The sequence below is a fragment of the Peromyscus leucopus genome, chromosome 6 (genome assembly GCF_004664715.2).
Source record: "Peromyscus leucopus breed LL Stock chromosome 6, UCI_PerLeu_2.1, whole genome shotgun sequence".
Taxonomy (NCBI): domain Eukaryota; kingdom Metazoa; phylum Chordata; class Mammalia; order Rodentia; family Cricetidae; genus Peromyscus; species Peromyscus leucopus.
Window position 1 is genome coordinate 92,700,826 of NC_051068.1, and position 21,458 is coordinate 92,722,283.

The following is a 21,458-nucleotide window of genomic DNA, read 5'->3' on the forward strand; positions in this document are numbered from 1 at the left end:
AAAGAAAACATAAGGTTAATAGACATGGGAGAATGCCTCTTTTATCAACATATGTGAAAGAAACAAATGTGACTGATTAGAAGGAATGTGAAATAAGATAGTTGAGTTTTTATTAGTTTCTCCATCACTGTGTACTTTAAAGACGTTAGCCATAATATAGATATTTATAGATAGTGCTTTAAGTAAACATAAATATCTAGCGAGAGAACTTGAATTTTACAATTTTTATGTGTGTGCCATGCAAGTGGCTTTCATTCATTTAATAAAGTATAATAATGCAGTATTTCAGTACCTAATTAGTTGTCACTCCTGTTCCGAGTGAATGTGAGTAAAATTGCATGAAATACCTGAATTGAGTGTTTCAAAAATTAAAGATCTGAAAATTAAGTTTGCATTTATTATTCATTATGGTTGAAGAAGTTTAGCTTTTCATTTAAACATGTAACGTGTTGTTGAAAGACACATGTGAAAACTGACCCTCATGAGAAGTAACAGTCTTTGCTAAAGGCTCAGTATGTTCACCTAGCTGGAGCTCTGTCCACACACGTGGTATCTGCAGAGAGGACAGGAATGAAGCTGACAGCTTCCTTGCTTATTGTTTGTCGACCAAGCCACATCATGGCTTGCAGATTCCTGAATACAGTTTTGAATTTGACACCAGGCTACAGTTGAAACAGGATCATAAGAACACAAAGATTCTGGAATTGATTTTCACTTTCTTGTCAATAAAACATGAGGAAAAAAATTAAGCTCTAAAAGCTAGATTTCTACAAGATAAGAAGCCCTCCACTAAATTACAGTTTTAAATTTTCGTGCTGCTTTCTCAGACAAAATGACATCTGCTTGCAATTGGAGGTTGTGCATGCTTTTGTTTCCACTGCTTTTCAAGGGGAGGGTGAAGAAAACGTGTCTGTGCCATCTATTGTTTAGGGCATATTATGAACCACTTAAAATGTTTTGAATTATCATTAATCTCAGAGACATATACTTGATGAGTTAAAATATTTACCATTTCAATAAATAAGGCACTCAAGATTGTATAATATTAATCATGGATATAAAATAGATGCAAAATTAAATATTATGTCAAAATTCATAAAATCATAGCTATTCCATTCAGAGTCATAGGTTACAAAATCTTAATGTGTTTCATAAAGAAATTATGCAAGAGAGGAGAAAAGTGAATTTACCAAAAGATTACAAAGGTAAACACTGAAATTCGCTTATTTAAAGATACGTCTTCTGAGGGAGTAAACTCAGATAGAGGTCAGTACTGAAAACCCATCAGTCTGTGTTGAGCCACTTATTCCTCACACAAATAACATAAAGGTGTTATTTGTCATAAATGATAAAATCGTAAAAGTCTGAGTAAAAGAAATACCAATAAAATCTATCATTTAAAGCTTTAAAGAACTCCTGTAAGTAAAATTTCTCTATTATACTTACAGATAGATTTCAGCATTATTTTATACCAAATCAAAAATGAGATGCTTTCATCAGGACTTAGCTATCCTATGAATAAATTCTGTTTATCTTGTTTCAGTGGTCATCCATTAAAATCTTTAGGATACTTTACTTTATATTTTAAATATATCCATATACACAAATTTATAATATTTAAAAGACTAAGTAAATCATGTTTGTAGAAGGGTTGGTGAGTAGGGCAGTATGGTATGTAATCGTAGATTCTTTTTAAACCATTTGGAAAGCGTTGCCCCTGTCATATGAAAAATTAAAGTTAAGAGATAGAACATCTAACAACCTTAGTCATCAACTTCATCTGGATTTCTTGGGTTTTATTTTTTTTGTAATTTTACAAATCATAGGATTCATTCTTAATATTTTCATGATTTCTAGTTGATTTTCATGATGTACTGGTCCCTTTTCACCTGTAATGCTGTTTGCTGTGGTTTCAGTTATCCACGATCAATCCCAGTTGGAAAATCCCAGTTGGAAAGAAAAAATGTAAGTGCTAAATGTGCACTGTTCCGAGTGTCAGTATGAAAGCTCACACAGTCCTGTCCTGTCCCTTACACCAGGATATTTCGTCCCTCAATGCAGCATACCAGTGTATCCAACACTGTGTGTATTACCTCTCTGATAGTGATTGAGCAGTGATCTTGATTATCAGACTAACCCTGTGCCACATGTATACACAATTTCAGTTGCTTGATTTAATCATGTGATCCATGTATTATCTCCCACCATTACAAGAAGTGGGAGTAAAGTACAATAAGATATTTTGAAAAGGAATAGACATTATTGAATAATATTTATCTTAGCATATTGTTAGAATTGTTCTGTTGTTAGTTATATTTGTTAATCTATTATTGTGGCTAATTAATAAATTCATTTTTATGTATGTATAGGAAAAGTTATAGTAAATATAGGGGTTGGTACTATTCATAGGAATACTATAGTCACTGCTATTTAATGAATCACTGCTATTTAATGAATTTTATAGTATTTCTGCCATCCACAAAACAAGCTTCAAACTCTTTTAACACTCACTCCCTAGTACCTTAGCCCTCGATCTATGGATACCAATCATGCATTTCTAACTGCATTGATCTATAAATAGAACATTATAGTGGATGACCTTTGTGTATTGTTTCTTTTAAGTTGTTGGCATGTTTTCAGGGATTTTCCATTTTATAGATATACTACATTTTATTTGCCTACTTGTTAGCTATGTATAGTATGTCTTCGGTATATTTATGGTAAATCTTATTTGAACATTTATTTATACGGTTTTGTTTAGAAGATTCTGAGTACACCCACAAACATATATAGACATACATATTTCTTTTTGGAATACTCTCAGGAATGGAAAAGCTGAGTGATAGAGTAACTCTATTTCTATATTTAAGAAGGATCTCATCTTTTCCCATGGCATAAATACTAATTTATATACCTACCAGCAATATATTTTTCCTATTCTTCACATGCCTCACTGACCATCTTTTATAGCATAACCTCGTCATGATAGTGAAGTTGTTCCTCATTGTGATATTGACTCTTTGTCTCAACTAGAATAATAAAATATAGTCAATAACTGCCTTCCTTTTGTCTGTAGCCAAGTACCCTGCTTGAGTGCTGAGAATAGAGTAGAGGAGCAGGTGGAGTGCCCTAAACTCTCAGAGTTTCCAGATTCCATGCAGAATGGAAGAAATGACCTGCAGTCACAGACAGTGCAAAGCAACCCTCCTTGAAGTGTCCACAGGAGGTTAGGTTGGGAGCATTGAGTACTGAATGTATGAGGAAGCTGGGGCGACTTTTTCTTTCATGTGCCTGCTGTTTGTAGTGGCTTGCAAAGGAAGAGAGCATAAGATGAGAAAAACAGGAAGATTATTTCCTGTGCAATTACTTGCTAATGTGGAAATTTTCAATATTGGAAGGAAACTATCAATATATATTTTTATCCTAAACTATAATTACATCAAATATTTGGAAAGAAAAGGTCACTCTAATAGAGGAACTATAGTTATTAAAATTGAACTGGAAATGTTAATAACTTTCCGATGAGATATAGACACTCACAGAGAGTTCTAAAATGGGAACTAAATTTAATTATTCTAAAATTAGATCTAAAACTAAACAGGTAAAAGGGAAACATTGAAGAACAGGGCAGGATGTTAAATCAATATGATTAATTAACTTGTTATAAATAACTTGAGTATTGCTATGTTGATCTGTAAATCATTTATCATGCTAGCAGTTGTTAAGAGAGAATCTTCATAATAATGATAATGGTATGTGTCATCTTCCCACCCATAAGACATGTCATGACAAATTGTTAACCGACTGTCTCACACATACAAATGCTAATGCAATAGTAATATAATCAATAATAATAAAAATCAACAATGAAACAACTCATTTTGATGTTGCTTGGAAGGGAAATTTATTACAACTCAGAGTTTGTGTGTGAATAAAGTACCAAAACACCATTATTCATCTTTTTAAGTCAATATTTACATTTTGACTTTTAATTTTCAATGAGGGAAAGAGGAAGTGGGAGAAAATGATGGAAATATTTCTATTACCTCCTATGCTTTGTCCTCTCCAACCCTTTATTTAGGTTCTGTTCTCTCAGCTAATCATTTCTGCAAGATCCCTTCTTATATTAAGAATGACACACTGATATGTCTCTTCCATCTCTACATTGACTGCCATTCTTAAGGGCATATTTGTCTTCACTTAAAAGACTATAGATAGCGGGGCGGTGGTGGCGCACACCTTTAATCCCAGCACTCGGGAGGCAGAGCCAGGCGGATCTCTGTGAGTTCGAGGCCAGCCTGGGCTACCAAGTGAGTCCCAGGAAAGGCGCAAAGCTACACAGAGAAACCTGTCTCGAAAAAAAAAAAAAAAAAGACTATAGATCTCCAAAGTGAAAATCTAATTGTATGTGTGGCCCTGTAGTTGGGAATTTGTCTAGTTTACAGTATGTCTACACATGGACACACACACACACACCTCATTTCTAGTATATCCCAACAGAAAGAATGTACTTATTTTCCACCAAATATAGTTCCTTGAATTATATTTGGACATGTCTATCTCTTGCATACAAACAGGAGAAAGTTCATATTTCTTAGCATATGTTTTTATGCCCAAAACCTCTGTCACCTCTGCCCAACTTTCTCTGAGCCTTAATCTCCTCCCTATGTCTTCATAGAAATAGGTTCAATAACAGGCCCCAAAAGTAGTAAAATGTGAATGTCCATGTAGCAAGCATCAAGCATGGCTAAACAAGGTTAAGGAGATAGCTCAGGGCTTAAGAACACTGACCGCTCTTCCAGGGTATCTGAGTTCAGTTCGCAGTACCCACATAGTGGCATACAAACCGTCTTTATCTTCAGTCACAGGAGATCCAGTGCCCTCTTGTGTCCTCTATGAGCCCTGCATGTGATTTACAGACCTACATGCTGGGGGAGGAGAGTAACAAAACAAAACAAAACAAAAACCTCATACACATAAAATTAAAAATATTTTTTAAAGTATGTTTCCAGTTAAACTTGTCCTTTATTCTGAAATCAAGAGACTGTTTGCACACATGAACTGGTAGACCCATCTCTACTCAAGTTACATATATCTAACTATGCCCATAGTCCCAGAAAGTAGACTATGGTGGGTGTCGTCTTCCTAGAACTTATTCATGCTGTATGCACCATTCATCCACAGAGGTCTCTGCAGTGTCTGGCCTCTCAGGAATTTAATTCACACTCAGGAGTATTTATTTTGTGCATATTCGACATGAGGCATGCTGTGAGCTACAAAAATTACCTTTTGTCTTGTGCTTGATAGCAAGTCACCTTGGTAGATATTCTATCTACTGTGTGGATTGCCAAATTGTCATTCTGCATGTCTCTGCCAATCCTGGCTGAGAAGATGCTCTGGAGTAGGGGTCGGGGAATGATGAGCTGTCTGCTCCAGTTCCTGGTAGGAGATTTTATTCTTTAAAGACAAACATGCTGTGATTTATGATGTGAGAGAAGAAGATTTTTGTGGCATCATGTTGGTGTAGAGTTTGGATTGCTGAAGGCTGAATTTATATTGATTAAGGCTTTTAGGAAGCAAATGAAAATTTAATTTAAAAGATTTTCTCTGGACTTATATATGAATATCTCATTTTATGTATACAAATTTCTCCCTCATTATTGTAGAGATCAGATCATTATATCTAGGCATTTATTGGAATCATTGTTTGTTTGACTTTCATGCATAGAGATGTATTATTACCTAACATATTTAACTGTGTGTGACTGTGTGTGCTAGTGCACATCGGTGTGCTCAGACTAGGAGGCCAGAAGAGGGTGTTGAGTGGTCTCTCCTTTTACTCCACCTTTGAGACAAGGCCTTTCTCTCTATCTGGGGTTCATATTTTCTCAGCTGGTTTGAAAATCCAGCAAGCCTCAGATATCCTCCTGCCTCTACCTCCCTCAGAACTGGGGTTCTATCTGTGTGTGAGACCCTGGCTTGCTCCTTGGGTGTTGGGATCTGAACATTTTTCTTCTTTACTATGCAGCAAGTATTGGCCATCTCTCCAGCCCCCTTGGTTGCTTTAATACCCTGGCTCTTCTTTAAAATTCTATGAATCCCAATTCCCAATTCTTTGACAAAAGATTCTCCATTGAAATTCACCGTTCACTAGCTGGGAAGGTAGTGTGTTGGGTAGTGCAGATCCTTACAAGGAGGGCAATGATCATGGACTGAAACCATTATTTCTCAAATCTTTAAACAGTACAAATAAATTTCAAAAGCTATGCCAATTTTTTTTTCTGAGTTGAAGTCCCTAGACTTCCAGATTTCCATGGTTTCCTTCACTGCATATAGTTTAGTACTGAGCTATGAATATGAAAAACGGTTAGTATTGAGGGATTAGCCTCTCCCTAGTGCTTCATGCAATATTTTAAAGGTGTCCCAATGTTACAGATTGTGCTGAAATAATACAGCCTACTCAGTATTACATTTCTGTATTCATATTTACTAGTGTCTTGATACTGCACAATCCTTAGCTTCCTATAGACAAGGATGCAATGTACAACAGGGAAGTGCATTCTTCAGGAATACCGAAAGTCAAGTTGTTGATTTTAAAAGACATTTTGTCACAGATGAGTGAGGGAGAAAGACATCAAACTAGCCAGTCTAGCCAATCCAGTGTTCCATTCATGCATCTTCTCTGCTTAGTGCTTTCCCTTTGGTGCCATTAGCATTTTCATTTCGAAAAATGACAGTCTGCTGTGGAAGCAGTAAAAATGTTCAACCTGTGGTTTAAATTATTGATTTTTTAGAATATTGAAGCAGTATTTCAAATGGATTTTGTTAGAGATACTTCTGGCTTGGGGGGGGGGGTTCAAAGGTAATTTGATATCCAAAAGCCTGTGTATTTCAAAGACTTCTCATTCTTTGAATTCTTTTAGACTCTGGATGATTGGATAAAAATGCTTATTGTCTTTGAGATTCTAAGTAGCAAAACACAGGCTGCTGGAACTTAAAAGATATACTTGCATACGATGTTTCTTGTGATTTATGGTGGAGGCTTGGAGTCTGATCGACTAGTAAAATAAATCTTCATTTGGAAACAAAAGCTGACTTTAAAATGAAGGGAAAGGTAGTGTGATTTGCATGTGAGGAAGGTCAGTAGCCCTATTGATAACTAGTTTGTTGATAGCAAGGTGCGATTGTGTAAGAACGGAGTTTAAGAACGCCCTTCTAAGTATGTTATGCTAATAAATCATGATGGAAGGCCATAGAGAATATCTTCAATGCTTTCTTACGTCCTCTGTCACAGTCAGCACCCAGATATAAGGGGAAAGTGTTTGGAAGGGAACAGGAATACTGACTGGTGTGTGTGTGTGTGTGTGTGTGTGTGTGTGTGTGTGTGTGTGTGCCAGGCATGGAGTTTGTGATTCACTGTATGTGTCTACTTTAAAAAAAAAAAAAAGCTACTTAAAATTACATTACATCAAATGGCTTGATCTGCAATCATTCTCCAAGTCCAAGTCCTATTGAAGTCAATGAGAGCTTGGAGTACAGATTTATGGTTGTGTCAAGCTTACTATGTGAAGAGTTGTATTGTATTTACAGTGTCAAATATCACACACCTCAACAGATGACATGGGTTTGAAATGAAATCTGATATGCCCTCTTGACAAGTAAAAAGGAATTAAAAACTGGATCAAATGAGATCTATTTAAGGAATTGGGAAATGAAAGGGAAGTCTGCTACTGAATACATGAGATGTATCCATAATAAACCTGTGAACATTTCAATCAACTTAAAAATCCCTTCTCAATGACACTGTGACCATGAAAACTGGTTATAGTATCTATGGATGCAACTTCAGGGAAATAAATTTTTAATAAGAAGGTGCAGACTGTGGAATCAATTTCTTTTCTGAGATCTCCTCTTCCATATCTAAAAACTACAGGAAAGCTGACAAGATGGTTCAGTGGATTAAGGTACTGTTGGCTGCCAAGTCTGGCCACCTGAGTTCAATCCTCGGAAACAAGGTGTTGAGAGGACAGAACCATCTCTCATAAGCTGTCCTCTGACCTTCATGTATACACACTAAGACACATAGCTACACACAAGCACACACAAATTTAAGAATTAACTTCAATTTCGAAAAGCTACACAATGCTCAATATGACCCAAATATTTATGGACTATCATAGCATAGAATATTTTATTGAAAATTAACTATTGATATCACTGGGTATAGTAACATACTTCAGGGTGGCCCCAGGCTCAGCAGTAGAAGGACAACACAGAATGAAATCAGTGTTGGTTTTGTAGACTTTTTTCTCCTATTACTTTGTTGGGAGTATTTTTTGTCTTTTCAGTCTTTTGCTTCTATATTATGGTTCTTAATTTAATGTTTTTGTAAGGTTTGTGTGTGAATGAGTTTCTTGTATTTTTTGGTTGTTTTATCTGTTTTTGTTTGTTTGTTTGTTTTTTATTTTACTTTTTCTTTTTTGTTGTTGTTTTCTAAAGAGAGCCTGCATGGGACTAGACTAGGCCCTCTGCCTAGGGAGACAATTGTGCAGCTTGATCTGCTTGGGTGGGAGGCCCTAGAGGCAGGATCAAAATCCATCCCTGGTTCATGAGTTCACTTTTGGAGTTCACTACCTATGATGGGACACTTCATGCAGCCTTGAGGCAGTTAGAAAGGCTTGGATTTGCCTCTACTGGATGTGCCTCCCCATGAGAGGCCTTGCCTTCTTGGGGGAGGGGAGTGGGAGGATTGGGAAGGGGAGGCTGGGGTTGCAGGAGGAGGGAAGAGGTGGATCTTTGGTGTGTGAAATGAAAGAAAATTTTTTCTTAATTAAAAAAAAGGAGAGAAAGAACTGGCATGGCTTTGGGTGAGGGGGGGATGGGGGAGGAGCCCATAAGAGGGGAGGAGCTGGGGGAGAGGAAAACTCATCAGAAAGTATCATATGAAACGTTTTTAATAAAAAAAGATTTTACATGTTGTTTCATAATGTTATAGTAAAGGAAAGAGAAACCCAGAGAATCAAAAAACCTACTCTCTATCATGTACATAATTCCAGAGTCATGTCTTCTATCTCTTTGTCACTGTGAAAACGTCTCTGTAAAGTAGGCATCTAGGTGGGGATAGGTGGCATTATACCTGTGATGCCAGCATTTGGTAGGCTGAGCCGGGGGGTGGTGCAAGTTTGAGGTCATCTAAAGATACATAGTGGCACTCTGTCTCAAGAACAACAATAAAACCATGCATATTGTCATCTTCATCAAAATCAGTGAAAAAAGAAAGTCAAAACCCAGAAGACAGTGAGCTTTGTGTACCCCATAGTCTCTGTACACAGTATGCTTACAGGTTTTATCTTCTTTCATACATATTCCCTTTTCCTTCCATTGGGTCTTAAATCTATTCTTGTGGGTTGATGTCCCAGGCACTAAGTAAAAACTAATTCACAAAATTTCTGCAACAATGTATGTTGTATAAATTATTATTAATATAATATGCTGGTAATCCATGATGTCTAAGATAGGAGATCCAGAATGTATATTCTTACTAAAGCCATTACTGCAATGCATCTACCATGAAGAACTGTGACTCAATGAATGAATGGATAAAGATGATAATGATGACAATGATGACAGTGTATTGCCACATCCTAGTTAGCTTTAACTGTCAACTTGACATGACTTAAGTCACCTGACATTGGAATCTCAATTTTAGTATTGTCCAGTTCAGAATTGCCAATAGGCTATCTGTGGGGGACTGTCTTGATTGTCAATTCATGTAGGAGGTCCTAGCCTACTGTTGGTGGCACCAATCCCTGGGTATGCAGGTTGTGAGATGCATAAGAAAGCTGTGTAGGTGTGAGCCTACCAACAAGCCAGTAAGAAGCATTCTTTCATGGGAACTGCTTCAAGTTTCTTGCCTAAGTTCCAGTTTTGATTTCCCTTTAGTGAAGGGAATATGACTTGGAAGTTGACATAACTCGTTTTCCCTCAGATGCTTTTGGCCAGAGTGTTTTATCACAGCAACAGGAAAGAAACTAAAATGGACAAAGAGGGATGAAGGCCTTTGTCAGAAACTATTTCATGCTCTGAACAAACAAATGGACAAGGAACTGAACAGTTCTTTAGTGTCCTGCAGTTTTGTGTGAGTTTGAGAATTTGTGTTTTTCCTCTTTTCCCACTTTGGCGTGTCTGTGGTGCTTATTCATCCACCATTTGGCCAGTGATGCTGGTGAGACATTAGAGATGGAGCTTTGGGCATTACCAAGAGACACAGTCTCACAGGAAACTCCCTGGTCCTCTGGCACTTTACAATCTCTCTGTCCCCTCTGCCTCAATGTTCCCTAAGTTTTAGGTGCAGGAGTGTTTTATAAATATATCAGTTGGGACTGGGCTGCAAAACTCTGCATTTTGATTGGTTGTGGTTTTCTGAAATGGTCTGTCTGTTGCAAAGAGAAGTTTTCTCGATGAAGGTTAAAGACTCCACTTACCTGTGGGTATAATAGCAAATATTTAGAATGCAGTTGGGGATTATGCTGTTTTAGTAAGGTGGTGGTGTTGGTTCTTCTCCAAGATCCATGACTTTATAAGCCATAGATTTTTGTCTAGGTTTCCAGTGCCAGCCATAATTTCCATCTTATTAATCAGGTCTGACCTCCAATTAGAGAGCTCTTGGTTGCCTCCAGGGTATGTGTACCACTAATGTACCCTCAGTATTATCGGGCTATGCAGCATTTTTGTAACTGTGGGTGCCGCAGGGTCCTCTCTCTGAATCCTTGGCCTCAGGAAACCACTAACTTATTATTTTTTTGTGTTTTACTCATTTCCAGAATGTTATATAAATGAATCAATTCAAGAAGTAACTTTGACCAGAAAGTCTGTCTTGATCACTCTCCAACTTTTAAGTGAGAAGCACAGTCTCTCACTTAAACCCTGAACATTCTGATTCCACCAGTCCTGCTAGACTCCACTGCCAGATCAGAGGGGTTCACAGGCACTAAACACCGTCCTGGTATTCACATGGCTGGGTTGAATTCCTGTCCTTATGTTTATACTATAAGCTCTTTTACCACTGAACCATTTCCCAAGCTCCATGTTGAGTTTTGTAAACATGGGTACGCCTGCCTTTTCCCCCTGCATCCTTAGCCTCTAAAAATGACTAGCTTATTATGTCGTTAGATTTTACTAATTTCAGTAATAATATATAAATGGATTTACATAGTGTGTAAGCTTTGCATGAGTGGCTTTGATTTCTTAATTTAGTGCCATTCCCTTAAAATTCATCTCAGACTTCCAACACACCACGAGCTTGCCAGTGTTTGACTGCTGAACACCACTTCATGGCGTTAGATGCACGAGGGTCCCTTTGTCCATTCACTTGGTGAAGCACATCTGCATCATTTCCAGTTCTTCACATTTGCAAATAATTGAGCAATCGTGAACATGTACAAGCCCATTTAGGTTTGAACATTAGTTAAATCTCTCTGTTATTGAATAAAGAAGGGTGTAGTTGATGTGGGATATGGTACATATGTATTTAATGATATAAAATACAGACTTGTTTTCCAGTATAGCTGTAATATTTTTCAGTCCCAGAAGCAATGTGTATATATGTGGTCCAGTGCATTTACATCCTCTTGGGAATATTTTTGCCATATTATTCTTCTTTTAAAAACCATTTTGCCCATTCTCACAGATGTGCAACTCTATCTCATTAATTATTATGGTATCAGCTATGATGTGATAACTCCAGCTACTAAGGATGGAGAATATGTTTTTCATGGTTAACAACTATCTGTATATCCTTTTCATATTTTCCTGTCATGGGGATTAATATCAGATATAGTAAATGCATTAAAAGATAAATGTATTTCTTAAAATGTACTTGCACATACATACAAATCAATTGAAAAATCAAATGAAAAAACTTTAAATAAAAATAAAATAACACATGGCTGGAGAGATGGCTCAGCAATGCAGAGCACAAATCACCATGACAGAAAGCCTGAACTTGGTTCCCAGAACCATGTTAGGTGGCCCAGAATGCCCTGTAATTCCAGCTCTAGGAAATTCAAAATGTTCCTCAGGCATCTACAGGCACACACACACACACACACACACACACACACACACACACACACACAATGTTAGGGGAGAGAGAAAATCTTCAATAAGACTAGAAATATAGTTTTTGATCGTTTTCTATGCATATGTAATTATAATTGTGTGACTAACCCATAATTACAAAATATATATAATAAATCAAATACCAAGCTTAGTCATTTTAAACTTCAAATAGTACAATAAATAAATATTCATGTGTTATGGGATAATTTAAAAAATTAATTTGTTTTAACTTTTTTTGTCTTTGGAAACATGCTATAATTTGAGTACATATAAAAATGAGTCTTAGGGACATGATATAAAAAACAATTCTACTTGTATTTTTCAATATAACTAGACCTATATTATTTTTTTAATAAGAAGCACTTGCCTTCAATAGGGATGTTTGGTAAAATAATACAACCCATAGCTTACCAAGAGAATATTTTGATATATATTTGAAAATAGAATACACAAAGAACTACTTAATTACTCCCAGAACTCTTCAGTAACTTAGAGTTCTAAAAGCCATGAGGCATTGAACTAGAGCAAAAATTAGGCTAACTTCAAAACTCCTAGTAGCTTTGTAATGTTTATTGTTTAGAATCACTCTCAGACTCCTGTAAAATTTGATGAAAACAGGTCTAACAGCAGTGTGATTTCTTAGTATTTGCAATACTTCTTTTTTTAAAAAAAAATATTTTACATCCCTACAACAGTTTTCTCTCCCTCTTCTCCTCCTAGCCCTTCCCCCTGCCCCTGTCCTTCCCCTCTGCCCCACCATCCACTCCTCCTCCTGTTTCTATTCAGAAAAGGGCAGGCCTCCTGTGGATATCAACAAAACATGGCATGTCAAGTTGCAGTGAGAAAAGCCACAGAATCAAGTATTTGCAACACTTCCAAGTTAGAGAATTCTAAATTGATGAACATGAAGTAACTAATAGACTTCTGTAATAGGAACACTTTACATTAATTTAGATGCTAGGTATTTTACTTTCTTAATTTATTATACCCATGTCTTCAGTTATGGATTATTTTTTTTCCAGTTTTTGAAACAGAAAATTCATGATCAAACTGAAGTTTGGGATGCCCTAAATATCAAAAGAAAAAAATGTGTCTACTATTTCATTTATAATTCAGCATAAAGTAAAAAATTGATTATTCCCTTAAGCCCTTAAAGACTGCAAAATGGAAGAGTGAAATAATTCATCTATTCATGCAAATAGATTCTGTGATCATATATTTTATAAATATTTTACAACTTCACTGTTATATTATCCATGAACTTTCTAAATTTTCAAAATAATGCTTTTCAAATCTTCTAAGTAAATCATGACACAATGAAAAGGTAATGAAAATATATGACATGTCTCTTCACAGTTCCTAATTATTACACCACCTGGATAGTTGGTAATTGAAGAGGGAAGGCACAAAGTTATGGCCACTGGATAGATTGTAGTGACTTCTTGTTTACAATGGCAGTTTTATCACAGGTGATGATCTCCCAGTTCTCATTACATTTCAATACTATAAAATAAATAAATAAATAAATAAATGTTTCAAGAAAAAAAAAAACTCTGCTGTGTATATAAACTATGCTGTGTATGGAGGCTTAATTTTCAACTATGATACACATAACTATTATTAGATGTGTATCTAGTGATTGGACATGAGAATTATTTTAGTAGAAAGACTGCAGGGAACTAATGGAAGAGAGAGTTCAGTGTAAGTTAATTAGTAGATTAAAGAAATCAGAAACATCCTTGCTTACTTAAAGTGAGTCAGGAAGTTTTTCCCAGGTAATTCTAGCTGAAGAAACCTCCAAAGGATCAACAGCTGTGTTCCCAACTATGAGAGTGGGGAAAATGACAAAGTTTACTTGGAAAAGCCTAAAGACAAGTAGAATTGAAAATATAATATCAAGTTTAAGGAGAAAAAATAAATATATGGACCCCATAGCTGAAGAAAAAATAAATAAATAAATTAGCACGTCAAAAGAAAGGAGATAGAAAATATCAAGGAAATTCTTAAAAACATGAAAAATACAGAAACTTTAAAATTGTAGTATGCTGAGATGTAGGAAATAGACAAAATAAGAAAGCACAAAACTTAGCGAGAGACTAGCTTAGACAATCCAAAAATTAAGGAGAGGCAGAGAGAGAAAATGCGATAAATTTATTCATGATCCATAGATTCCAAAAGCTCAGTGACTCTTGAAGAGCAGCTCCTATACTTCCAGCAAAACAAGAGAAAAAAGTGAAAACTAAAACCTTCAAAGCATAGAGATACACAAGATGATTTTAGGATGTTCTCTGCAATAAAAAATAAATAATACAACAATTCAATGTAAAGAGAAGAAAATGAAGTTAGGGACCCGAGGAAATGGCTCAGTAGGTAAAACCCTAGCTCTGCAAGGGTGAGAGCCTGAATCCAGATTCCTAGAACTTACTTAAAGATCCTAGTATGTCAGCCTATACATATAACCCAGCTCCAGGTGGGAGCAGATAGAGACAACTGCATCCCTAGAGCTCACTGGCTAGCCAATCAGTGAGTACCAGGTTCAGTGAGGGGTCCTATCTAAAAACTAAGATGGAGAGAAATGGAGGGAGATATACAACATCAGTCTCTGGCCTTTACACACATACACATCTGCACATGCACCCACATTCCCCTCCACATATGCACCATGAAAAGAAAGTCAGACATAGTTTCTACAGTAAATAAAATGAGCAGAGAAACAGTAAGATATACCAATTCTGTGAAATGCCTGTAATCCTTTTTAAAAATCCATAAATCAAAATGAATTAGAAACTAGAAACATGACAGCAAAGGGAAATCTGTACTTGGGACATTGAGATGCAAAGCTGTACCCATCTTCCAGAATCAGAAAGAAAGTTTACAGAACTGAAAAGAGAAGAGGCCATCGAACAAGAGAACTAAAGTATTCACTAGCTCAAACCGGCAAGCTCACATTCCTATGTTGTGCTACATGGAGAAAGTCAGAACCAATGAAGCAAGGCAGTTTCCAACAACATGGTGGGGAAACCTCCCAGAAAGGAAAAACAGAGCTGCTATGAGGGCATTGGGTGAAAAAATGACCACTATAGTGGTTGTCCCATAAGATTCCCATACATGAGTTAATGGGCTAAGCATGGTCTTTGGGCACTCTCTTAGAATTTTATTATATTTTAATTTATTTATTTTTTATGAAGGTATATGTGTAGAGGTCTAAGGACAATCTGCTAAAGTCGTTTCTTTCTACCGTGTGGATCTTGGGAATTGAATTGATGGCACCAGTCTTGGCAGCATTGAGGCAGTGGGTCCCTCTACTCTACTAAGCCATCTCACCAGCCTGTCCTTGAAGACACATGAAATAGAATAATTAGATCACAAGTAAGAAAAGGAGAAGTCAACAACTCAGCATTGGGTGTGAGAAGACAACTTTTCTGAGATTTGGGAGATACCATTTTTAATGTTGAATTCTACACAGACTACGATATAAAGGAGCTATTTTGTATTAGTACATTTTGTGCTTCTACAACAAAATATCCGAGACAGGCTAATTTTCAAAGAACAAAAAGTCATTTTTTTCATAGTTCTGGAAGCTAGAAAGTTGGACATAAAAGCACAACCCTTAGTCTTATGGTGTTCCTTTGTTGCCTTCTCTTATGAAGGAAGGTAGAAAGGTAACAGTCTACCTTGATGAATGCTTCACACAAGGTCGTTAAGAAATTACTCAGGTCTAGTAACAAAGGAGCCTTTGTGGTACAGTCACCACTGTCAAATCCCACCTCCTCAAATAGTCACACTGTAATACCTTAATTTAGAATCACAATCAAACCATAGCAAGACTGAAGAAACATACATACCTTAAGTCATCCACTTCTCAGGAAGCTACTAGCAGAGGCACTACAACAAAAAACTAGCAAAGAAATGAAGTGTCCAGTGACTCAGGCAAAGGAGTTTCTAGAAGAGTTACAAATGGAAATTCTACAATAAGACATGTGTTAGTTACTTTTCTTTTGCTATAACAAAATACCTTTAGCTAGATAACATGTGAAAGAAGTTATTTTACTTAGCACACAAGTTTGGAAGCTATAGATTAGGTAGCCTCATTTGTCTCATTTAGAGTGGCATCATGGTGGGACAATGTGTTAGAGGCAGAGGGGAAGGCGTGAACAATAAATATGAAAAACATAAATAAGAAATCTTAGCTTCCTTATTAAGAAGTCTGGAACACAAGAAGAGACAGAAGAACTTACAGTATATATACATAACTGGTCTGTTCCCATTACAGTACATCATCAATGTAGAAATAGCAACTTGTGTCCTCAATGGCTCCTCACATCATGAGAACTAAATGTGATTCTCCATTATGATAATGGAATGAAGAAGATACTTGCTCCCTATCACTGTGTCTCTGGCTTGCATAAATCCTTACTCAAGTTGTTCACCCATGTGTACTTGAATTTCTTCGATCCTTGTTTGGGTAAAAGAGAAAATGTGGAATATGAGTACATATTCTATGTCATAGTACTCCCAATGGAAATTGTCTTTGCCTTGAGTCTTTCACCCTGAATAATCTAATGATGTCAGTCAATACTTATAGAATTGTAGCAATCTTACACTCTAATGGAGAAAGAAAAATACAGGTGTCTATGATGTGCACATTGATTTTAGCAGTTCATCCTTAGTGGAAAATGTAATTGAATATGTGTTCAGATGGATAACACCATTTTCAAGGAAGAAAAAGACAGCTTAATGCAATGGGAAGAACTAGGTACATCCACACATTAAATAATTGTATAGTCTGCTGATTGACAGTAACTCTTTATACCCAGAAAAAAATATATATATATCTATATATCCCTTCACCTCCTCTCTCAACAAAGCACTTGCTTGTTCAATTGCTGTCAAGTTGACATGCAATATATCTTTTATAACTTTTAATGTAATAGATCTTTCCTTCTACACACCCACAGGAGAAGGCAATGCATCTGCTTTAGTAAAAGCATTCTAAAAATATTTTCAATACCATAATGACGTAAAATGTTCTAATAATGACTTCTATTTTCTACAAAGGTGTAGGGATATATTTGTGTTTGTGAATGAATGCTCATACAGGAAAAACAGAGACCATTTACTTTCCTAGTAGTAAATGGCCATTTAAAATATTCATGGTACAAAGAAATGAATGCCACCATAAACATACATTAGTTATGATAAAAGAATCATTAGTTTTCTTTTAAGAAACAGTAATTGTTCTCCCCCCACTGTATATTCTGGGAATGGAACCCATGTGGTTAGACTTTGCCAATAGTATGTAAGCCAAATGAGGGCATCTTTTTCTTTTTTTTTTTTTTAAACCTAGATACTATTCACTCATTGTAATTGCTATTCTTCATTGCCAACTTGACTAAATCTGAAACTAACTAAAGCCCAAGTGATTGGATACACCTGTGAGGGATTTTTTTTCTGAATTATATCTTTTGAAGATGAAAGACTAGCTTATAATCCAGAACTTTTGAAATGGGATGGCCCACCTTCAATCTGGGTCAGATCTGCAAGTGTAGCCTGCATAAAGGACCTGGGAGAAAGAAACTTGCTCTCTTTGCCTGCTTGCTCTCTGTCTCTCTGGCAAGTCCATTCCTTCATTGGCATTAGAGCCTACTCCTTTGGAATTCTGGTTTATACTGAAAACCAACTGAGACATCCAGCTTTGTGTACTGAACAACTACTGGGTTCCTGGAAAGTCCATTGTTGACGGTCATTGTTAGCCTAAGTGGATGATAGATTGTAAGCCATTCTAATAAATCACTAATAAATCTAATAAAGCAAGACATGCACACACATATTTACATACACATATACACACTCATAATTCAGTAAGTTATGTTCCTGTAGAGAACCCTGACTAATACAGATGTTGGTACCAGAAGTGGTATAGCAAAAAAAATGTATAAAGATGAATTTTTTAAGTATCTGGAATAGGCTTCCATTTTGACAATCCCTATAGTTACTGAAGCCTCTCAAAGAAGCTTAAAGAGTACTGACAGCTCATGGCATGGACTATTTTACAAGCTAAAGGAGACAAATGCATTTGATTATCCTGATTCACCAATTATGAAAGGCAATGGATTTGGTGACTCTGTATATATAGAATTTTTGACATTTTATAGAAAAATAAGGAAACCAATGATGCTGCTTGATTGCTCCAAGCATCTCTGGATAAATTGACAATGGAAAAGACTGTACTCCATGATAAAAATTAACCAAATTCTACCGTGTCAGAATATGGTGGAGGGCAGCAATAAACTCAGTGATAAAACTGGCTGGTCCCAGATGCACATAAACAGTCTAAAGGTTTCTAAATGTGCCTTGAAATAGAATCTTCTCTCTAGCAACTACAGAGCTCAAGTTGTGGAAAATCAAACTGAAACCTTCATTATAAGACTGGCAGAATTACAAAGAAAATTCAAGTGCCAGCCACATAGGGTGTGTGCTTTTAAAGCAAGAACATTAATAGGTAAAGAATAGAATCCTGTTACTTGGGATGGAGATATGTGGGAGGGTCCTATTAAGGCTAAGAACTCTGAACCCTGAATTCTTGAGGGTTTATTTATCTAACAGAGGAAGTGATCTCTCCACCCTCAACAGAAGATGTATTCCACCTCTACCACCTGAAATACTGCCCTTTCCACCTTTGGCTAAGGAAGTTAATACTTTATTGTCTGCAAACCAGAAGTGACTTTCTCTGAAAGAGATGCCAGACAAGACAATGCTGATGTCCCCCCGGGCCCAACAATGGTTGTCTCTAGACATGTAACCAGACTAAAGGCTAAATAAGCTCCTAGATGGAGGATAGAAAGTATAGTACATGAGGAAATGTGCTACACTACTAAAAAGTTTTATGTGTTTCTAATTCATTCAAGCAGAAGTCTGGAGAATATATACGTGGAAATGGATTTTAAGGGTGTGGGATAATAGTACAAGGAACTTAAGACTGGATCATGCTGATTGGGCCAGCTGAGTGGAGACTCTGAAGGTTGCCCAGTTTTAAAAAGTGCCCAAAGTTTGTTTGAATGGTTGGCTGAGTATTTTTCAAGAGATGGCCTACTGTAAAGGAGTTGGAGGTGCTTGCTAACTCTTGGATTAGTGTTGATGAAAGGATTTTAAGACTCAGAGAAATTGCAATGATGGAGTGGATATGCAATATAAAACTTAATCCTCTGCAATGGAAAGTCCCAGAAGACATGCCCTTCACTAGTCCTATAGGATGTAAAATGATGAGAGGGGCACCAGCACATTTGAAGAGCTTTGTTGTTGCCCTTTTCCTTGTCCCAGACTTTAGCACTGCACACATTGCTGCTGAGGTGGATGAACTATATTCAGTGGGCTAAAGTGGGCCACAAAGTAGCAGGGGCCAAGCAGCATCACTGAATCGCCAAAAGCGAGGTTATGGACAGCATAGACAAAGTAATATCCTTAACACCCTGACCCATAAAGGTCAGCACAGGCAAAGTGATTTTGGGGGTGGCATGATTCACATGGACCCTCAGTATTGACCAATCAATCATGGTGTTTCCAGGAATGAAATAAATAAAAAGCCTACTTTATTATTTTTTTTAAATCTGTGTAAGTGGAAAATTTCTCCAACAAATGAAAGGAAGGTGCCCTTGGATTATGGTGAAAAGGAATCTAGGCCCTTGAACCAATTTTCAGACTTGAGCCAATTTGCAGACCCAGAACCCCTTGAATGCAGGGACATCTGGATTCCCCTAAGGAAGGACCTTGAGAAAATACTGATGAGTTACTGTTACCCTTTCTCCAGTCCTTCCCTAGAGGGATCTAATGCCTTTTATAAAGGTAACTCATAAAGACTCCAAACTCCAAATAAAACAGCACATGGGGCAAAGTTCCTTTCGAAGTGTAGTACTAGAATGTAAACATTGTCCTGTTCATTGTGTAGGGGTTACTTTGTTCATATGAAGTTCTTAGAGCAAATGTGGTCACCCCAGATTACCAAGGGTCACATCAAAGTGGCCTTAATTCTGGAGTGGAGGCAATATGTTCTATAGTGAGTGCAAAGTAGGAGAATCACAAGCAAAATAATGCTCAAAATGAAATTCCAATACACTTTATGATCAGCAAGAATATATATATATATATATATATATATATATATATATATATATATACCGTGAATGTCAGAATCTTGTGTTAATTCTTGTTCTGATGGGAGAGATTAATGTTCTGCTTTGAATTAGCTCTTTTAAAAAATAGATTGTGCTGATTATTCTCCAACCTTGCACCCCCTAAATAATTCAGAGCCAACAAAAATTAAGATATTCAAAATGCCAAGTTTTCACATGTATATATGTTTTCAACACTGCCTTCAGTACTTCACTCTGTATCTAAATGTAATTATGAAGTTTCATGTGTTTCTCATCACTTTCTACATTACTAATAATTGAATGAATTAATGAATGACCAAATGAATGATGAGCACATTAGCAAATGTGTAACATAAAATTATTAGGACTAATATCAGTCCTAAGTTCTTTTTAAGGACAATTGATTATATATGTGACCTCTCTAATCAAAGAATCCTACATATCTAAACAATACTCTCTAGAAATTTCAGTTGTGAATATATATAACAGAACTGATATATGTGTAATTTTCAATATATCTTTGGTGTGTTTTTATATATTTCATGTATAATTAGACCATATTGGCCTTTGCAGTTCATTGTGCTAATGTCTGTGTTTATCTTAAAATACAAACAAATTACATTTCTGTTCTTTCTGCCTGAGTTACATTGTTCATTAGTAGAACATTTCATTATATACGTGAACTATGTCATTTTGTTGACATTTCATCAATATCTATCATCTGCTCAAAATTCAGATAATGATTTCATTCTCTGAATATATAGTCAGAAGTAACTTTGTGGGATCATGTGGTGGTCTGTGTTTAATTTTTCAGCAAAACTCCATGCTGTTTTCCTGAATGGTTATGCCCATCTACATTCTCACTGAGTACAGGGATGTCCTTTTTCTTCTACCTTCTTAACACTTTCTGTCTCTTGTCTTGCTAATCACAGCAGTCCTAACAGGTATGAGGTGATTGCTCCTTCTGGGCTTGATTGTCATTTCTCTAATTGGTGATGTTCCTATTAACTGTTTATGTGTCCCCTTTGTAAGTTATCGTTCACGTCCTTAATCCTTGTGGTAAGAGATTATACTTTCACTCATGTTACCTGACTTATTGATTGAACTTAATTGGCTAGAAGCAAGAAGAAGAACCTAAGTGAGTATTGGTGCACATAGAAATTCTGTGTGTGTGTGTGTGTGTGTGTG

General features: G+C 36.4%; 1 protein-coding gene across 2 annotated transcripts in view; it reads left to right on the forward strand.

Moving 5' to 3' along the window:
* Dpyd (dihydropyrimidine dehydrogenase) overlaps positions 1 to 21,458 on the forward strand; it is an 847,112-nt gene that overhangs the window by 456,395 nt on the left and 369,259 nt on the right. The gene's annotated exons all lie outside the window — the stretch shown is intronic.